This window comes from Globicephala melas, chromosome 7, assembly GCF_963455315.2.
Source record: "Globicephala melas chromosome 7, mGloMel1.2, whole genome shotgun sequence".
Taxonomy (NCBI): Eukaryota; Metazoa; Chordata; class Mammalia; order Artiodactyla; family Delphinidae; genus Globicephala; species Globicephala melas.
In genome coordinates this window covers 19,273,102-19,286,252 of record NC_083320.1, presented here as the reverse complement: position 1 = coordinate 19,286,252, position 13,151 = coordinate 19,273,102, and the positions used below count along the sequence as shown (strand labels likewise).

The window sequence follows — 13,151 nt, the reverse complement described above, 5'->3', positions numbered from 1 at the left end:
AAACATTGTGTTGGGGGCTTTGCACCTGTAGTCTCAACCCTCACAGCCACTAATGGTAGAATGTACTAGTCATTCCATTTTACAGGCAAGGAAATAGGTTCTGGGAAGTTTTGAAACGCTGCCGGAATTTACATAGTTCCAAAGTCCATGGTTTTTTCCCATTACGCCAAGGCTGCCGGTAGATGAACGGCTTTGTTTAAGGTGCTTATCTCGTGCTAGTAGCTGCAGATCGGCACTGCGCTGAATGTTGTTCACAGCCTGTTGACACTTTTCCTTTTTGAATGGGGAGGGGTGTGACTTGACAAAACACAGCTAGAAATGAATGCGGTTGGACAACCAGGACAACCTCGGGATTCCAAACCCATCACTAAGCACTTTTCTTTACATTATTATCTCCAGCGGCCAGTCCCGCTCTTTCACAGAGCAAGGCTTAGGAAGGAGGAACCTGTGGACTTATCTGGAATCTCATTTGCATACTAAACATAAGTGAGAACAGTGTGTTTACTACTAGAAAGCATAGTAAGCAAGGTTACCACTTGGATTGTAGTGGGACCAATTAAAATAAAGGTGTTGTTTAAATTGCCCCCTCCACACACACTGCGTATGTTTATTTGTATATAACTTAAGTAGGAGTTACTCAGGGGCACTGGAGGACATTACGGTGGGCTAACTCCCCCAGCCACCCCAACCCTTCAGTGTAAGTTCGGTTTGGGGTCAAAGACCTCACTTTAGGAAGTCCCCTCCCAAAGGGAGCAAGAACACACCGGGGCAAGTACAGTTCCGCTCAATATCAGTTTACCCCTGGATCACAGAACAGAGCCCTTGTGAACTGCAAAGCCCTGCCGCATCTGGCCATGTCTCCTGACATCCCTTCATGCTGTCTGCACTTGGATCCCTTCTCCAGAAAGTACGCTCCACTTTCTAGGACTGCTACAATGATTTCAAGGGGATTCATTTTCCAGCCAGCGATCACATCCACCCCCTGGGAAAGTGGGCCATGGGGATGCACACAGACAAGCCCCACACAAGCCTTGCTCCATGTTCGGATCATGGAATCAAGATTGTGTTGACTGAAAGAAAAACACACAACATAAAACTTGTGAGTTAAGTTTTATTCGGGGACCTTACTAGGGACCATAGCCTCTCAGATAGCTCTGAGAAACTGCTCCAAAGAGATTAGGGAGGAGCCGGAATATACAGGATCTTTTTTGCTGGGAAAAACACGTATTCAGGCATAAAAAGGTTACTTCTGATCACAAAGAACAGCTATCTCAAGTTGATGATTTTAGTGTTCTATGTATGGGAAGATGCAAGAATCTGGGGTCATTAAAATTTTTTCTTAGATATGCATCTTAACTATATAAGGACCCTTATATCCAAAGCACAGAATGCTTCCTGTTTGTTCTTTTTTTCCTCCACCCGGAATTCCCCTCAGGTTGCACTGTTGGTGGGTGACTGCAGTGGCCAATGGCTTGATCCTGTAGAACTAGAATGGCAGGCAATGTTTTTTTCTTGACAATTATAATCCTAAAAGAACATCGGAAGCCCCAGGCCCAGGGTGACCTTTCACAATAGGTAGTCAATAGTGACGTCTCCTTCTCTGGACCCCATTGTATGCCTGGATAAAAGGGATAGGGCCTTATCTGCAGGACCCTTAGCAGATTATTAATTAAGCCCCTACTGTCTGCCAAGCAGACAGGAATTTCCAGTTCTAGAGATGACAAAACTGAAGGACACAGCCCTTGACCTCAAGAAACTCATAGTCTAAGGGAGATAGTAAAAGACCAGATAATTACAATTTTTGTCATTTTACCAGTGCTGGGATAGAGTGTTCACTTGGTTCTGTGGGATCCCAGAAAAAGGAGCATAGTGTGGGAGTGAGGGATGTTTCAAGAAAGACTCTTGAGGGGGAATTCCCTGGCAGTCCAGTGGTTAGGACTCCAGGCTTCCTCTGCAGGGGGCCCAGATCGATCCCTGGTCAGGAACTAGGATCCCACAAGCCACACCACATGGCTGGGAAAAAAAAGAAAGAAAGAAAGAAAGAAAGACTCTTGAGAGGCAGTAACACCTGATACCATGTTGGTGGATGTTTAAGAATCAGTCTAGCTGGTGCAGGGGCAGGGAAGCAGGTCCTCCAGGTAGACAGAACAGTATCTGAAGCAAGGAGCTTAGCAAGGAGCTTGCCCCTTGTCCCAGCAATCTTGGATGGGGCGGGTGGAGTGGGACGAGAGTGATAAGAAATAGCACTGGACAAGGAGGCAGGGGTCCAGCAATTGAAACTTTACCCTAGGGCAACGGGGAGCCAAGAGACTGTCAACAGCCATCTAGAGGGAGGTTGGGAGGATGGGGGAAGCTTGGTGGTACCCCTGGGGTAAAGTTGCCAGCTTCAGCGAAGAAGGATGCAGGACGATCAGTTAAATTAACTTCAGACAAACAACAAATCACTTTTAGCATAAGTATGTCCCATTGCCCCATACGATGTTGGGAAATACTTACACTATTTATTTGTTTCTTATCTGAAGTTCAGATTTAAGTGGGTGTCATGTATTTTTCTGGTGACCCTGCTCTGGGAGGAAAGTCAAGTCAGTGGCCGCAGGAAGGGTGGAGAATGAAAGGCATCAGGGTGATGTTTATTTTAGGGATGGAGTAGCCTAAGTTTAGTGATTGATGACAGGGGGTGGAGTGGTTCCCTGGAACCCAGATGGACCCCAGGGAGTGGGTGGGAAAACTTGACTGGAGTGGGGGTAAAAGCGAGCACAGGGCTCGCCTGCCCACAGCACAGAAAGCCAAACACTGGCAGTTGGAGTTTGCAGCAAAGTAAGGGTTTATTACAGGGCGCCAAGCAAGGGAGTGGAGTGGGAGGCAAGCCCCAAGTCCACTCCAAGTTGGTCTTTGAGTTAGGGGGTTTTTTAAAGGGGGAAGCACAAAGAGACTGGGATTAATCATCGTTTTATGACAGTTCTATGACATTTCTTAATCATAGTTTCAGGATTCGTGATGTCTCTTGTTTACAATTCTCTGGCCAGGTGATTCATGATTCCAGGGTCCATTAGCTCATCGTGCGCAGAAGGAACAACCTGAGTCTGTATGTTAATGATGATATCCATAATAACAATTTTAGTATATTAACGATGTTACCGACAACAGCAATTTTAGTCATTAGTGTTCAGTTAGCATAGAATTGAAGTCAGAGGGGACAAGAAAGGGAATGAAGTTTTGGATAGAGAGATTAATCATAAACACAGTAAGGGAACTCAGTTTTAGGGGGACTTGGTTTTCAGAGGATCCAGAGACCCTTCTCTGCTGCCCAATCCCAGGGCTCCACTAACTGATCCCACACATTCCTCCTGCCATATGCCCTGTTACTTAGAGCTTATGTGTTACTCCACCCAAGCTAGGTCTTTTCATTTATCACTAACTTCCTCAAAGGAGTTGCCTTTTTTTCAGAGGACTTTGTATTACTGAATCGAGGCATTTAATCTGGCCTGGGGTAAACATGCCTCTTTCTCCTTTTGGAAGGCAAGGACAAAGTCTCATTTATCTCTAGGCCTCAGCACAGCCCATCCCCATCATCGTTGAATTTAGGGAATTCTAATGCTCTAAACTGGCGTCAGGGCAAGGATCTCAGGCAGGAATGACAGATATTAGAGTAGGAGGAAGGACAGAGTTCTTTCCCCTAAAAATTAGCCTTTATATCCATAAACATTAGTTAGCACTTTCATAAAGAAATAAGGAGTGGAAAGAACGGTGGATTCAATATCCCAGGAGGAAGAGGTGTCCCAGGTTTGCCAGGAGTGGCTGTGAGGCCTGGGCCCATCTCTTTATCTATAATGGGTTTAATGGGTCTAATTGTACTGCTCTTTCCTATCTCCTATGACTTTCAATGCCTCAAATGAAATCATCTATGTGAAAGGCATTGAAAATGGCACACAGTGATGTTGTTAGTGACTCTACCAGACTAGACAGAGCTGAATCAGGTTAGATAAGAGCTTCTCCTTCCCAGGAGGAAGGCTGGGCTACAGAACCAGCCTGACATTCACCGCACCGCGATGGCCAGGCAGGGTACAGGGTACAGTGCTTTCCAATCTTCCCTGACCACCAGAATCACCCAAGGGGCTTGTGAAAATATATAGATTTTCTTGAGGATACCTCTTTCTAGACCTCTGAATCAGAATCTTCAGGGAATGTGGAAATGAATCCCCAAAGGAGAATAATTATCAGCCAGCTTTGGTGCTAGACAGACCTGGGTTCTCTTTAAATTACTTAATAGTGGTTTGTGACATTGGGCACATTACTTCTCTGAGCCTGGGTATCCTCATCCATATAAAAGGAGGTGATACTATAGGACAGTAAGGATTTAAAATAGCAGTTTTAAAGTGCTTGGGACCTAGCAGAAACTCTATTGCTATTGTCGTTTGTGAGATAGAACCCCAGTGACTCAGTGATTAACAGAACCTCAGTTTGGCCGGCTATATGATTTCGTCTAGAAGACTAAGCAGGCCCTAGATGGAGGAATTTGCGGTAGCTCAAGAGGCCCAGGTTCCTTCCAGCTGTGTGCTCTCACACCCTGTCCATGGCCACCCACCGTGGACCTCGGCCTTCTGAGTCATCCCCACCTGTGGGGGGATTCCCGGCTTTTGCAGCCCCCCCCCCTCCTGGTTAGATTAGGAAACCCTTCCTCATATTTCACTTGCATTTGTCTAAACAACTCCCCTCTCGAAAAAAACCCAACAGCCATTTCCTCTTATTTCCAGCCCAAGATAATAGCTGCCCTGGAACCTCTCATTACCATTAACTGCATCCGCCATGATCTTAATTTCAAGCACCCCACGCTCTGACCACCATCTCTCTTTCCAGCTCAAGGACCCTGCCGCCAACAACTCCGTGACCGCGTTGGGATTGACCATCTATGAATTGTCTTCCCTGTGTCTCCCAGCCTCAATTTCCTCCTTAACCAGCTCAGATCCATCATTAGAATCACTCCATTCCTTTACCCCTCTCTGCCTCGTGGTACTCAGCAGGCAAAACTGCAGCGCTGCACCCCCATGCTGAAAAGGAGGAGAAAAACATGCAAGGCACCGACTGATCTCACTCTGAGTTCAGAAGACTTGGGTTTTTCTCATCCATTCATATTAACATTCCCAGCCACACTTTCTCCAGTCTCTTCAGACTCCAGCACCTGCTCCACAGCCTCACTCACAGCCTTGACCTTGCTTCCTATGTCACTGAGCAAAGAAAAGAACTGCCACCTGTATCTCCACTTGGCTATCTAATAGCTGACTGCTTCTCAAAATTTATGTGCGAACAAATCACGTGGGGATCTTGTTAAATGCAGGTTCTGCTGCAGTAGGGAGGGTGGGGCCTGAGAGTCTGCATTTCTCATGCGCTCCAGGTGATGCTGGGGTGCTGGTGTGCAGACCACACTCTGAGTGATGAGGTCATGGGCATCTCAACCTTAATAGGTCCAACATTTAACTCCTAATCCCTACCCCCATCCATAGCCCAGTCTGAATGAGGATTCTCGTAGCTTCCTCCTTCTCCATCAAGGATGCAAGATGCACAGGAGGGGATGGAGGGAGGGACATCAAAAGGAACACCAGGGCTTCCCTGGTGGCGCAGTGGTTGAGAGTCCGCCTGCCGATGCAAGGGACACGGGTTCGTGCCCCGGTCCGGGAAGATCCCACATGCCGCGGGGCCACAACAGTGAGAGGCCCGCGTACCGCTAAAAAAAAAAAAAAAGGAACTCCAGCTTTGTGAGTGCTGTCCAACAGAAATATGGTGTGAGCCACATGAGTAATTTAAAAATTTCCGGTAGCCACACTTAAAAAGTAAAAAGAAACAGGTGAATTTAATTTTAGTAATATATTTATTTAACCCAACCAACATATCTAAAAATGTTATTTCAACATTTAGTCAGTATAAAAAATTATTAATGAGATTTTTTTCATGCCAAGTCTTTGAAATCAAGTATTTAGTGTACACTTACAGCACATCTCAATTTTCATCAGAAATATTGAATCTTTATCTAGATTTTATAAAATGTACAGTTGAAAAAGTCAATTGACATACAAAGTTTGGTCCAAACATATTTGAGTGTTTTCCAGTAACTGAAACAAGTATCGATTTTTGTATTTAAAAGTAAATGAATTAATATTAGATTTCTCAGTTGCATTAGCCGTATTTTAAGTATTCAGTGGCTAGTGGCTACCATATTGGACAGCACAGACCCTAGAGCAATTACGCTGTGGTCATCAATTGGGAGAAGACTCTTGGGGTCAGGGTCTATGCTGTAATTCATCTCAGAGCCCACCACCTCAGATGCATGGCCTAGGGCCTGCACTCAGTACTTTTTCCTGGAAAGAATTTATTCCCCAGTCAAAAATTGACCTCTAGGAAGACACGATCGGTTTCCAAACATTACCACTAGGGGGCAGATCTGGCTATCATCCCTGGGCAAGGAAAGGGGGACCCTTAACAGTTTTCTAGGCTGAAGATCATTCAGCGCAGCGTTTTTCATGCTGCTGGTCATGACCCATTAGTAACATCAATTAAGTAGGTGATACCTACATTCAAAAAAAGGCTAGAAAAATATGAGAATATAAGCATTGCTATTGTTCTGTGTAACTTTGTTTCTGTTTCATTTATAAATGTATTGTGTATGGGTCTCCATGTAAAAAAAAATGTCTTTCCTAACTGTGAGTCACGGTCACTTTAAATCACTTTAATCTCCCTTGTCTACAGATAATGAAACCAAACCCACTAGTTGACCAGTGTTGAAGCTAGAAAATGGGGACATGAGAGCTCCTTCTCTTTTCTCCTCTTTCTTCACATGTTTTACATTCTCCATAATAAAAAGTTCATGTAAGAAGAAACTGAGCTCAGAACAGTGAAATGTCATCTGATGGGCTCACAGTTAGGAGTGGCGCAGCCAGAACTCAACCCAACCCTTTAATACGAATTTAGCAGATATTTCTGAGGGGCAGACTACGTGTCAGGTCCTGTGCTAAACAATGGGGAGACAGGAGTGGATGAAATAAGCACAGCCCCTGCCCTCCTGGAGCTTGCAGACCAGTCGGGAAGATAGACATTAGTCACTAACCTCACAAGTAAATGTATTGTTACAAACACTAATAGCTGCACTGAAGGACAATGGACCCAGCACCCACGAGAACAGCACACAGGGGCCTCGTTTAGATCGGAGCGGCCAAGGCAGCTGCTCTGAGAAGCTGGCATCGAAGAGCAGCCTGAGTCACACAGGCTGAGTGTGTGTGTGTGTGTGTGTGTGTGTGTGTGTGTGTGTGTGTGTGCAGTGGCAGGCAGGCTGTTATTATTCTCTGAGTGAACAAGCTATGTGAAGGCAGTGGAGGCTACTCGGAAGCTGAAAGAGCTTGGGGTGTTCCAGAAACTTCCAGGAGACTCGTGTGCCTGGAGAGTGGTGAGCACTGGGCATGGCCTAAGAGGAGACTGGGGAGGTGGGCAGGGCCAGATCTGCAGGACCTCCTGGGTCTTGTTAAGGATTTGGAGTTTTACCTTATAGGGAAGCCATTGAATGGTTTTGAATAGGGGAGGGACATGATTTGGGCTGTATTTTAAGAAAACCCTCTGGTTCTGAGTGGAGAATGGGTTGAGGGGTGGAGCGTGGGAGCAGGGAGGCCGGTTAGGAGCTGTCTCAGTGAGTGGGTGAAAAGTGGTACCCGGCCATCACCTCTGAAGGGTCACTACGCCCCCAAACCCACATATCTCCTCTGGCCTCATTTGGCTGCCTACCGTCCATTTGTCCCCAAACCCATCCCCACCCTTCTCCACTGTGCTCAGGGCTGGCCTGGGTGGACACAGCAGGGGGCCCTTTGTCCTCCAGCTTCAGCTGGGTTTGGCCAATGGAGAACCCCACAGGAGAGGGGTGGCCAGGAGCCAGTGGGGCTGGGGTACTTGTTCTTCCCCCTCCCAAAGGGTCATCCCACAACCAGAGGTCACAACTGCAGTTAGGTGGCCCTGTCCTCGAAACTCTGTCCCTCCAAGTTCCATAACTGCTCCCTCCCCGCACCTGTCAGGCCTAGAGGTGGTGACACAGTCCCACTGTCCCTAGCCCTGGAGAACTGCACTGTCCCTTGTGTTTCCTATCCCCCACCCATCACCCGTAGAGCAGTCCTTCCATAAAGTTCTCCTCCGGCTACCACTCTGACCGAACCACTTCCTACCCCACTCCCTACCCCAGCTGGCAAAACAGTATCAGTGGAAAGAGGCTGGACTCGGGTCAGATAAAACCAGGACTGGACCTGGCTCTGTCATTTATTAGCTCTGTGTGGGGTAGTTGCAGCCTCTCTGAGCCAGTGTGCTCATATTAACGTAAGGACACTGTTATCTCAGGACGATGAAATAACACATGAGAGGGCTTGGTGCATGCCTAGGGCATAACAGACAATCATACACGCTAGTTGCATTCTTCTCCCTTGCCCCGCACCGAGCAAACACTTGTGCCTCTGTAATGGGTCGGCACTGAGTGCTGGGGTGATGGGCACACCAGGAAGCACAGGGCACCATTTCTGCCTGCACGGAGGCCACAGTGGCTCCCCCAGCTTGACTCCTCATAATTCAAAGTGGAAAGTAGTGAGGGTTACATTTCAAACCATTCATTTCTTGTTGACTACTAGGTGGCAGGCGTTTTTCCAGAGTCTGGAGGTAGTGACCAGGCATTGCAAAGAGTTGAGGTGAGCAGAGGGGCTTCAAAGAGGACGTTGCATTTACTTTTAGCTTTAAAGGAGCTGTTACTCAAAAGTAGGGGCATATCAGTCTCCCTGGTCCTGAACTTTACCCTCCTTTCTTCCTCCCCCTGGGAGAGCCTGCAAAATTCCCCAGACTGAGAACCTGGGCCTTAATTAGTTACAGTTACTCCTGGAGTGTCTTAGATTATCTCGGGTGTGCTGGGGTGGAAGGTATCTTGAGAAGTGAGCCTTAAAAGATTTCTCCAGGTGTGGTAGGGCAGGCGTAAGGGGGCAAAAGCACAGGACAGTGACCACTGCGGGCTGACTGAAAGCTGGGGACCTGGAAGGGAGAGGTGGGAGCACAAAACGCTAGAAAACTGGGTTGAGACCATATTGCTAAACCAAGCCGTGTGAATTTAATGCTGCAGATACTGGCTATGAGCAGGGGGCAGATCCAATTCAGAGCTGGGCTTCCAAAGCCTTTGTCTGATAACCTAAGTAAGGTGGACAGGGGCTGGAGGTGCCCACGATGGATCACGTGTTGGGACTCAGGTGCCCAAATTTGGGTGACGGCTGAGCACTCACGAGGACCAGACCTTGATGTTGCAAGAATGATACATGGTACAATAATATCAATGAACATTTAGTAAGTACCCGTGACGAACTTGGCACTATGTCCTTTACTTGGGTAATTGTGGTTAATCCTTAATAAATAGCTCGGTGCAAACTATCAGTCCTTTTTGCAGAGAAGAGACTAAGCCCCTCACCCCCTACACCTGCCCCACCACACCTGGAGATGACCAGAAAGAGGATGGGCATTTAGGTTTGGAACTCCAGGGGGAAGCTGGGGTGGACATTTCTCTTCGGGAGTAATGAGTGGTATCAAGTGATTGCTGAAGTCAGGGGAAGCAGTGAAAGTGAGGGACAGCAGCAGAGGGGGAAGCATCTAGGGATGCGAGAAGAGAACCAGAAGACACTGTCACAGGGAAGGCGAAGAAGAAAGAAGGCTCTGCCTGGAGGTTAAGTGACAAGGACTGAATATTGACAACCGCGTTTGAGGTTCAAGGGGTCAGAGACAAATTAGGATGGAATGGTGAGGGCAGAGGCTCAATGGGGTGGCCTGAGAATAGATGGGAAGTGAAAGTAGAGGCAGCAAGGAGGACACTTTCTTTGTTTTAATAAAATAATACTTTTAAAATTAAAATAGTATTACCTTCTCATCATAGACAGTCAGAAAATATCTTTTTATACAAATGTGATTTTTTTTAACTTTTATCTATTTTTGGCTGCGTTGGGTCTTCGTTGCTGTGCGCGGGCTTTCTCTAGTTGCAGCGAGTGGAGGCTGCTCTTCATTGCGGTGCGTGGGCTTCTCATTGCGGTGGCTTCTCTTGTTGCGGACCACGGGCTCTAGGCGAGCGGGCTTCGGTAGTTGCAGCACGCAGGCTCAGTAGTTGCGACACACAGGCCCTAGAGCACAGGGGCTTCAGTAGTTGCCGCATGTGGGCTCAGCAGTTGTAGTGCACAAGCTTAGTTGCTCCGCGGCATGTGGGATCTTCCCAGACCAGGGATTGAACCCGTGTCCCCTGCATTGGCAGGCGGATTCTTAACCACTGCGCCACCAGGGAACTCCCCAGAACATATTTTTAAAGTATAAAAAAATAAAACAAGTGATACTCCATGAACCCATCAATTAAAGATCATCACTGATAGCATTTTCGATACTTTTTATGCATTTTTGCGTATAGCAGTCATATCAATTACACAAAATTCATACTGCTTTTTCTCCCACTTTAGATTAAAATATAAAAGTTACCCACAGTACTAGTTTGGGTGCTTTTGGCTGCAAGTATCAAAAAACCCAACTAAAATTGGCTTAAACAGTAAGGACAATTTTAATCTCACATAACAAGAAGTCCAGGGGCCAATCCAGACTGGTTAATTCAGGGGCTCAGTTATGTCTTCAAGGACACTAGTTCCATCCCCACTTTTGCTCTGCCATCTTTAGCTGTTGGAATATCCTCTTAGGCTGCTTACTCACAGTCCTAAAATGCCTGCCATAGTTCCAGGCATCACAGGCAAATGACAACATCCTGGAGCAAGAAAAGAGCACCGTCCTGTATATCCCGTTTGTTTTTGTTTTTGTTTTTTTAAAATAAATTTATTTATTTATTTATTTATTTTTGACTGCATTGGGTCTTCGTTGCTGTGCGTGGGCTTTCTGTAGTTGCGGCGAGCAGGGGTACTCTTCGTTGTGGTGTGCGGGCTTCTCATTGAGGTGGCTTCTCTTGTTGCAGACCATGGGCTCCAGGCACGCAGGCTCAGTAGTTGTGGCATGCGGGCTTCAGTAGTTGTGGTGCACGGGCTCAGTAGTTGTGGTGCACAGGCTTAGTTGCTCCGTGGCATGTGGGATCTTCCCGGACCAGGGCTCGAAACTGTGTCCCCTGCATTGGCAAACGGATTCTTAACCACTGCGCCACCAGGGGAGTCCCTATATCCCATTTTGACAACTAGGAAAGGCCTATGTAGAAGGCCTCCAGCCTATTTCCCTCCCCATCTCAACCTGGAGCAAATCACCGTGTGACCTGGAGCAACTGACTTGATCTTTTGGTGCCTTGGTGTTCTTTGCCAATGTGAATTATAACCGTGTTTGATTCATCAGGTAGTCATGAGAACTGACAATCTGTGTAAAGCACTTAGAACAATGCCTGGAGCATGATTTGTGCTATATAAATATTTGCTATTATTATCTAATGTCAAGAATTGAGTCATATTCCTCGGTCTAATCAATCACTTGGCAGGGCAATGAGAGCACCAGTTGGCTTGGACCAGTCAGGTTCCCCCCCACTAGGGCTGGGGAGAGGCTCACTTGGAAGCTATGGCTGTTCATAGGCAAAACAGGGGTTAGCAAGGAAAAAAGGGAGAGTTGGAGAATGGGTATTAATCATCCAACAGGATCTGACACACCTGTATTTTTTTTAATTTATTGAATGCTTAGTTGTACCAGGTACTATGTCAAGCATTTATTTATTTATTATTTATTTATTTATTGTCCTCGCTGGCTTGTGGAATCTCCTTCCCCAACACACACCTGGGATTGAACCCACGTGCCCTGCAGTGGAAGCGCGGAGTCTTAACCACTGGACCACCAGGGAAGTCCCCTGTATTGTTTTTTAAAAACAATGTTTATCGACATATCAATACTGTTTTATTTGTGTGTATTGTTTTTTTTAAAACTTTTTATTCTGAAGTTATTTCAGGCTTACAAAATACTTGCAAAAAAGTACAAGGAGGTCCCATACACCTGACACCTAGCTTCCCCAAATGTTCACTTTTTTTTTTTTTTTTTTTTTTTTGCGGTACGCGGGCCTCTCACTGCTGTGGCCTCTCCCGTTGCGGAGCACAGGCTCCGGACGCGCAGGCTCAGCGGCCATGGCTCACGGGTCCAGCCGCTCCGCGGCATGTGGGATCCTCCCGGACCGGGGCACGAACCCGTGTCCCCTGCATCGGCATGCGGACTCTCAACCACTGCACCACCAGGGAAGCCCCAAATGTTCACTTCTTACTTTTAATGTATATTTATTTTTGGCTGTGTTGGGTCTTCGTTTCTGTGTGAGGGCTTTTTCTAGCTGTGGCAAGCGGGGGCCACTCTTAATCGCGGTGCACGGGCCTCTCACTATCGCGGCCTCTCTTGTTGCGGAGCACAGGCTCCAGACGCGCAGGCTCAGTAGTTGTGGCTCATGGGCCCAGTTGCTCCGCGGCATGTGGGATCTTCCCGGACCAGGGCTCAAACCCGTGTCCCCTGCATTGGCAGGCAGATTCTCAACCACTGCGCCACCAGGGAAGCCCCACACTTCTTACTTTTAACTACAGTGTTAGTGTCAAAACCAGGAAGTTAACATTGATACAATTCTAAGAATCCCTTCACAGTCTTTACTCAAATTTTGCCAGCTGTCCCCCAGCGTCCTTTTTCTGGTCCAGGATCCAATCCAGGATCATGCAATACATTGGGTTTTAACTATAAACACCATTTTAAAGCTGCACAGAGGTTCACAGAACTTTAACTCTTCCCTTATTGCCGGACCTGTTGGCTGTTTACAGTCTCACCATTGTGTACATTTCAAATGATATATTTGGGGCAGATCTTTTGGGCAGGTGGCTAAAAAGGAATTACTGAGTCAAAGGATATGAATATTTTTAAAGCCTTGATGCATATTGGTAATTGCTTTCTAGAAAACTGTACCAATTGATACCTCCAGAAGTAATGTATAAATACTCATCTTCCCATATTCTTAGAAGCCTTCAGAATTGTATTACTGTCTTTAATCTCTGCTATTTTGATAGATGAAAATCTTGTCTCATTGTTTATCTTGCATTTTCTTGATTCTTTTGAGGTTTAACATTTTTTCATGTGTATATTAGCCATTTATCCCTTTATTAATTGGGGGTCTG

General features: G+C 46.6%; 1 protein-coding gene across 3 annotated transcripts in view; it reads left to right on the top strand.

Annotated features, from left to right (window-relative positions):
* PNKD (PNKD metallo-beta-lactamase domain containing) overlaps positions 1-13,151 on the top strand; it is a 58,303-nt gene that overhangs the window by 20,224 nt on the left and 24,928 nt on the right. The gene's annotated exons all lie outside the window — the stretch shown is intronic.